The 7,962-nt window shown below is 47.3% G+C and overlaps 1 long non-coding RNA gene across 1 annotated transcript; it reads right to left on the bottom strand.

Moving 5' to 3' along the window:
• Positions 1-2,213: 2,213 nt before the first annotated feature.
• On the bottom strand, positions 2,214-6,608 carry LOC141373194 (uncharacterized). Its single transcript, XR_012378903.1, has 3 exons — positions 6,191-6,608; positions 2,984-3,352; positions 2,214-2,730 (listed from the first exon to the last, which is right to left on the bottom strand). It is a non-coding gene; the product is annotated as an uncharacterized lncRNA (long non-coding RNA).
• Between the last annotated feature and the right edge of the window lie 1,354 nt (positions 6,609-7,962).

Raw genomic sequence — 7,962 nt, 5'->3', positions numbered from 1 at the left:
TGTGTGTGTGTGTGTGTGTGTGTGTGTGTGTGTGTGTGTGTGTGTGTAGGGGAGGGAGGTATGGTATTTATAGTGATTAAAGAAAAAAAGGAGAGCATGGACATCAAGGTGTCATTAGCCATTTGAACAAAGGAAGGGAAACAGCCAATGAGCACAGAACACCGGGCTCTCTTTCCTAAGCCAGCATCAGATGTACAATATCCACCCACAAAGGACATTCCCCCGAGGCCAGCCCGCAACCCCTACAAGACCGACCCCAGAGAGCCTACAGGAAGCCCTCAGCATGGTCGCGGAGGCCATTTTGAATTCAGGGATTTTCAGCATTTTCTCCACAGAGCTTGAAAAGTGCCTCTCATGGATCCTTCCCCCGGACGGTGTGTCCTCATCTGATGGGTTTTCAATTCAATAAATATTTACGAAGCCCCCATTCTCAGTTTGACCTAGCAGCTCACGCCTTTTCCTTCGAATTATCCCAGTTAAGTGGGGAGCAATGTAGCATTGGCCCCTTTTCACCTCCCAGGAAGCTGAGGCCAAGTCGCCCGAGGCAGAGCCACACCACAGCTGCCTGTTTGCTTCAAAGCCTGGAACAGTCGATGAGCCCTCAACCTTCTGCGAAGCTTGGTAGAAAGGAACTGGAACTGCCAAGCCAGCTTGTCTGAAATAGTTGTGGTCCTCAGCTTCCTGGAACAAAAACGCTCTCTTTCCCGAGTGGGGACCGGCCCCTTCACCCATCCTTTATTTCATGCAAAGGCAACTCCCCACCACCCGTAAATCCTTTTCCAGGCCTTTCTGCTAGGCAACTCCACTTCGGAAATGTAATGTCCCACGCAGGGCGAATGGGTAGTCTTCTGGACCCCATCAGGCAGTTGAAGCAAATGTGTGTGACAAATCTGGTGTGACACCAGAAGTGTCATATGGAGCTGCAAACCTAAAATACATTACGACCGAGACCCAAACACACAACGCAGACAGGAGGGGAGGCAAACGCTGAGCCTCGAAGTGCAGTTTTCAAGTTTCCAAGCCTTGCGCATGGATCAAAGAGTGCCATGATCCTCGGGAGCCATTCAGGAAGCTCCTTGCGGTGGGAGTTGGCTCACAACAATGATTTTGTTCTTTTTAATTTCTGATTTGATCAAGTTCTGGACGGGACCTGGAAAAGACCTCCAGAAGTACATGCTAGACCTCATCTTGATGAAAAAGATGCCTTCCCTCCAGCTTACATTGCGCTGAGCCACAGTGCAATCGGGTGGGGACATTTTGTCTGATGAAACACAAGCCCTTTGTCCATGGGGATAAACACAAAAATAGCAGAAAAGCACAGAAGAGGATGATGATTTGCCATTTATTCGGGGCCTGTGGGGTGCCACACACAGTGTTAGGCACTTTATGAACATCATTTGTTTCCTAGAACTGACGTCTTTATTTTACAAGAGGGAATGGAAGGTGACAAGTAAAAGGCTAAGCTCATCTCACATGGAAGGAATGGACTGTGGGTTTTAACTCTGGCTTGTAATGAATAAAAGCAGTTCCTATTAATGGAAGGCCTACGGTGTGCCGGGCGATGGTCTGAACCCTTTTAGGCATGAACTCTTCAATTCCCCTAATCAACATTGTGAGATGGGTACTATTATTACGTCCATTTTACAGATGGAAAAACCAAGGTCCAGCAGACACGTGCAGCATCTTGCCCCAGGCCACACAGGTGGTAACTTGCAAAGCAGGATGGGGACACAGGCAGTCTGCCCAGACCATGCACCCCTGACCCCTGCACTGCTTCTCTGGAAGACTCTGGAAGACATTAAGCTATAGAAGTTGGGGAGCTCATGTCAGAGCCACAGGGCCTTTGAGACCTGAGAGGGGCCTTCGGTAATACTTCTCACAACCTCCCTATTATAAAGGGAACTAACTCAGACCTGGACAGGGAAGCGACTGGTCCCCCAGGTCTCTAGACTGTTCAGCTGTACCATTAGGACTTGACCCTGGGACCAAATTCCACTGCCTCACACCAGTTCTTCATTCCTGAGTCAGCTGCCATTTAATTGTAGCCAATAAAAATATAATGTGAGCTTCATGTAATCCAAGTTTTTTGTTTGTTTGTTTTTTTTTACTGGCCATATTTTTAAAAAGTAAATAAGAACAGGTGAAACGAATTTAAATAATATATTTTATTTAACTCCATACTCCAAAATATTACCATTGCAACGTACAATTGATATAAAAATTATTAGTGAGAGATTTTACGTTTTGGGTTACAGACTCTTTGAAATCTGCTGTGTATTTCACACTTACAGCACATCTCAATTTGGATGAGCCACATCTCCAGAGCTCAGGGGCCACGTGTGGCCAGTCCCTCCCAGGTTGGGCAGTTCAGCTCTAGATGCTGGTTTTGCAGTTTGGTCCATGGATCATCAGCAGCAGCGGTGTCAGGTGGGAGCCCCTGAGAAATGCAAATACTCAGGCCCCAACACACACATCCGGAGTCAGAATCTGCACCTTAACGAGGTCCTCAGCAGATCTGGGTGCACATTTCCTTGAGAAGTGATCTCGACTCCTTACCTTTCGCGATAAGAGCCCTTCGTAATAGTTGGAAGCCACGGAGTCTCCTTCCCAGAAAAAGTGTAAATATACAAATGACACAGATTTCTGCTTCAGATTCCAGAAACTTCTCCCAGTTCTTGGAAGTCCAGCCAAGGACCCCTACCTAGTTCCATGGATTCTACATTAGGAAATCTGGTTTTCAAAAAATAAAAATAAATACTGTAAGCAGTGCACATTTTTTTTCCTATTCACAGGTGAAAGCTTGTTCAGAAGCCCCAGCTATAAAATGGGCTAAGAGTGAGGACAGCGGCTGACCACGCCCGTAGCCCCATTCCTCTGGATCCTGCCTCCCCTCCACCGAACCCTGAAGACTTTGGGGGTACCTTAGGCCCAGGGTGGGACCTCCACCCCAACCCTACCCCGTCCCCGCCCTGAGTGTACTGACCGTGGCCTGCCGGCTGCACAGAGCTCACCCGCAAGCAACTTGCTCATTCATTTGGTGTGATCTTCAACCTCCCCCCGAAATTCTGAGGATCGGCTGGATCATGGAACACTGATCTAGGGCATCCCAGCTGCCAGGCAATGGAAACTGTGTCTTTGTGTCCCATTTTCCCCAGGGCAGAGCTGCTTTAGGCCCTTCCTCCCATGAGTAAGCATTGGCAATGCCCACTTTCACTCTTGGTGGTGTCCCGGTTTGCATGTGAAGTTACTTGGCTTCCCTTCCATGAAGTTTCCTCCTGTCAATTCTTTAGCATCCTTGAAGACTCGGCTAGGAACTCTTGTCTTCTGAGACTATAAACTGGAACGTGCTTGCCTGCAAGTGACGGAAGGTTTATTATAGCACAGAACTAGAAGTCCAGAGATAAGTTTTGGATGGGCGCCTGGGTGGCTCAGTTGGTTAAGCGACTGCCTTCGGCTCAGGTCACGATCCTGGAGTCCCGGGATCGAGTCCCGCATCGGGCTCCCTGCTCAGCGGGGAGTCTGCTTCTCCCTCTGACCCTATTCCCTCTCGTGCTCTCTCTCATTCTCTCTCAAATAAATAAATAAACTCTTAAAAAAAAAAAAAAGTTTTGGGTTAATTCTACTAGCAGTTTCATGAGCAAAATACACAATGTCACCTACTCACAACAAGGACCAGAGTCATAGATGTGCGAAGACTCCTCAGGGACGGTTTTCTGTGTGAGAGTGTGCATGTGTGTGTTTTTAATATCAGCGAGGAAAATGTTTCCCAGAGGGCCCCCACGCCTCACCCACCCCACGTGACTTCCTCTCAGATCTAATTGGCCAGAACCTGTCACATGCCTTTGGCTGAGCCAGTGGTTAGTGGGAAACAGGAGCCTCTTGGTTGGCTCGGACCAATCAGCAGTCATCCTCTGGAGCCCCAGGGAACGCTCAACCTTCTGGGAAGGGGTAGTCACCCTTTTGAAAAGAAAAGAAAAAAAATCTAAAAGAAAAGAAAAGAAAAGAAAATCTTGCACCTGGAAGGCTTGGCTGTGAGGATGGAGGAGGGGCATATCTGCAGGCGAGGCCAACAGTGTCTACTGCATCTTCCCTGAGTCCCAGGCTGGGAGGGCCCCTTCCTCCTCTGGATTTCCAGAGTCTTCTGTGCCCCTTCTATTATAGCACATCTCACTTTGCAATTTGTCTCTACTCCCCCTGCCCCGATATTAGCTCCACAAGAGCAGGGGGTGTAGCCTGTCCACCTTACTCTCCTCCCGGCTCCTCAGGGAGGGGCTGGGCACCTTATATGAGCTCCCAGAGCGCTTAAATGACCACATTTCCTCCCCTGCAGTGTTCCCATGAAGTATAATACACTCCTTGTTTGGGTTACACCTGATGAGACAGGTGGAATGTGGGATGGTTCACATCCACTCTCAGCGAGTGTGCCCTCGCTGAGCACGGGGACTGCGGTGGCACAGCTCTGGGACCCAGCTCTGGGACCCGGCTCAGTGTCTGATCCACAAGACATGTTCATGTTTCAAGATACACCACATAATTGACAGATTTCTATGCAATACGACAACGAGAAAATGAACTCCTCTACATATAATGTGGATGAACTTTTCAGACATAAGGTTAAATGAAAGAAGCCAGATATAAAAGAGTAATGATAAGTATAAGATTCGATTTTCTACAAAGTTCAAACAGAAGGCAAAACCAATTCTTACTGATGTAGGAGAGAAAAGTGGTTACCCGTAGGAGGTTTGTCCGGTAGGGGGCACAAGGAAGCCTGGTGGGCGCTAGAGACGGCCTATCTCTTGACCTGAGTGGCGGTTACATATGTATACACCTGAAAAACTAATTGAACTTTACACTGTGGTACACTAGACAATGGACTATTATTCGTTTTTATTTTTTAAGAAATGAACCATCAAGCTGTGAGAAGACATGGATGAAATTTCGATGCCTATCAGTAAGTGAAAGAAGCCAATCTGGAAAGGCTATGCACTGTAGGAGTCCAGCTGTATGACATTCTGGAAAAGGCAAAACTTTGGAGACTGTAGAAAGATCCATGGTTTCCAGGGATGGAGGGAGGGGAGAGGAATATAGGCAGAGAACACAGAGGGTTTTTAGGGCCGTGAAACTATTCTGTATGATACTGGAATGGTGGATACATGTCATCATACATTTATCCAAGCCCATTAAATATACAACAGCAAGAGGGAACCCTAAGGTAGAGTATGGACAGTGGGTGATGACCATGTGTCAGGGTAGGTTCATCGACTATAGCTAATGCTCAAGGTGCTGTGGGGGGGCGGGTGACAGTGCGGGAAGCTGTGCACGGGTGGGGGCAGGGAGGATATGGCAACTCTCTGTACCATCCACTCAATTTTGCTGTGAACTGCTCTAAAAAATAAAGTCTATTTAAAAGAAAAATTACTGAGCAGTATACTTCCTGCACTGTACAGCATGGGATATCTCAGTAAAAAAGGAAAAAATGTTCTCCTCAAAATAATGTTAACTCGCATTCACTGAAGGCTGATGGGAAGCCAGTCCTTGCCCTAATTCTGTACCTGTAGTTTTTCTAGCATGCACATGGTGGATGGCAGGGAGTCACCTGGCTGGATCGCCATCCTGCCCCCAGTGCCCAGCACATAATAAAGGTGGGGAAACGTGTTCCTTGAAATGTCAGAGAAGACCCATGCTAAAGGAATGAGTCCTGCCCCCAATCTATGGAGGAGGACACCAAACTTCGGAGAACCAAGTGACAGGTCCGAGGCCACAGAGCTGAAAAGGGGCAGAGCCTGGATGTGTGCCAGGTTGTCTTGAGAGAAAAGCCCGATTCTGAACCCCTATGCTTTGTCACCTCTGACGTTCAATGAAGTTGAACCCCAGGGAGCCCTGAAGTGTTCTGAAGGTGTGCTGGCGAAATTGTTTGTAGGAGTTTTCAAGGTGGTTGTGTTGTGCCTAAATTAATTGTTATTGTCTCTTGGACATTGTTACAAAGTGCCCTGATTGTAGCTGTGATAAAGGGATATTCCAAGCCCAAGTCCAACCTGTCACGTCTGTCAGTAACTTTGACACCTTGATACCCTGTCACCTGGTAACTACTAAAAGGTGTAATATTCTGAAGCCTTTAATTTTACCTTCTGCAGGAAAGGAAAATTGAGGGGGGAAAGATAGGATGCAATTTGAGACACATACAAATTACCTTTTGACTCTCATGAATATATATTCCGCATGTGATGCCTGCTGGGGCGAGAATCTCTGGGACAGCTGGGTTGATGGCCATCAGCACATAATTGCTGGGCTCTGCCCCGTCTCTCCCTCTGGAGAATGAAACCTTGCTCAAGGTCAGTGTTGAGGTGTCAGTCTGAAAGTTTCCAATGCCGAGTGAGCTGTGTCAGGAACAAAAGAGTCTTCAGGGAGGACACTTCACCCCAAATGGAAAAAAATGTGTGTGTGTGTGTGTGTGTGTTTGTATTGTCTGATGATGCCTTCAGGCCAGGTAAGAGGGGAGGTGAAAGTGTGACCCAATGGGACAATGTCAGGGTCAGGATGGTGCCCAAAGCCAGACAAGAGGACATAACGGGTGAGCTGGTCATGGCCACGTGGAGATGGCCTGTAGGGACAGCTCCTCGGAGAAGTCTGGTTGTGACAGAAACAGGAGAGCTGAGAGAAGGCAGCATCATGAGAAATCCACGGAAGATTTTTTTTTTGAAATCTGTCTCATTGTGGTAAAATATACATAACGTATAATTTGCCATTTTAATGTGTACAATTGAGTGGCATTAATACACAATAATGCACAATGCTGGGCAGCCATCACCACTATCAAGTTCCAAAACATTTTCATCCACCCCCAAGGGGACCCCGTGCCCATTAGCAGTCACCCGCATTCCTCCCCTCCCCCAGCCCCTAGCAACGGGCCCCACCCCCACCCCAGTCTACATCCTGTCACTGTGGATCTACCTATTCTGGACACTTCATGTAAATGGAATCATCCAGGATGTGGCCTTTTGTGACTGGCTTCTCTCATTTAGCATAGCGTTTTCAAGGTTCATCCATTGACACATCCATGGCAGGAGTCAATACCTGGTTCCTTTTTATGGCTAAGTAATACTCCATGGCGTGGGAAATAGGACATTTGAGGATCCATGTTTTCATCGATGGACATTTGGGTGGCTTCCACCATTTGGCTATTGTGGGCACTGCTTCTGTGAACATTCGTGTACGAGTTTTTTTCTGGGACACCCATTTGATTCTTTTTGATAGATACCTGGGAGCAGAATTGCTGGGTCATGTAGTAATTCTATGTTTAACTGGTTGAGGAAACACAGAAGTGTTTTCGACAGCGGCTGCACCATTTTGTATTCCCACTAGCGATGTGTAGGAATCCCGATTTCCCCACGTACCCACCAACAGTTATTATTTCCCTATTTTTTTTTATTTGAAGTTTTTTGGGGGTTTTTTTGTTGGTTTTTTTGTTGTTTTTTTGTTTTGTTTTTTTAAGGGAGGATTCTTCCTTCTTCCCTGAGAGCTCACCATGGGCTCACCGACTGGCTGGTCAACAGTGGACAACAAGAGCCGAAATTTCAACATGAGATTCAAAGCCCCCTTTTAGGGAAGCGAGAGAGAAAAGAGCGCAGACTTCAGTGCAAGAAGACTTTAGGCTCAGACCCTGGCTCAATCACCTGCTCACTGACCTTGAGCAAGCTGCGTCAACTTCCAGAGTCTCAGCTTTCTTGTCAGCAAAATGGGGATACTACTACTTACCTCGGGGAGCTACCAGGACATTTACACAGATAAATGACAGAAGGGAAGACCTGGATGCTCAGCAAACTTGCTTTCCCCTCCTTGGGTCAATGGAGAAAAAGTCAAGTCAAAACAACAAGAACGTGCACTTCTTTTTAATCCAGCACTACTTAAGGCAGACGCCAACTAACCGGGATGTGTGCAGACGGAGGAGGCGGCCAGTTGTGG

Source organism: Callorhinus ursinus, unplaced genomic scaffold, assembly GCF_003265705.2.
Source record: "Callorhinus ursinus isolate GAN/ISIS: 27379988/994484 unplaced genomic scaffold, GSC_fseal_2.0 scaffold8, whole genome shotgun sequence".
Lineage (NCBI taxonomy): Eukaryota > Metazoa > Chordata > Mammalia > Carnivora > Otariidae > Callorhinus > Callorhinus ursinus.
Note: the sequence above shows the minus strand (reverse complement) of the source record. Positions and strands in the feature narration are given on the sequence as shown.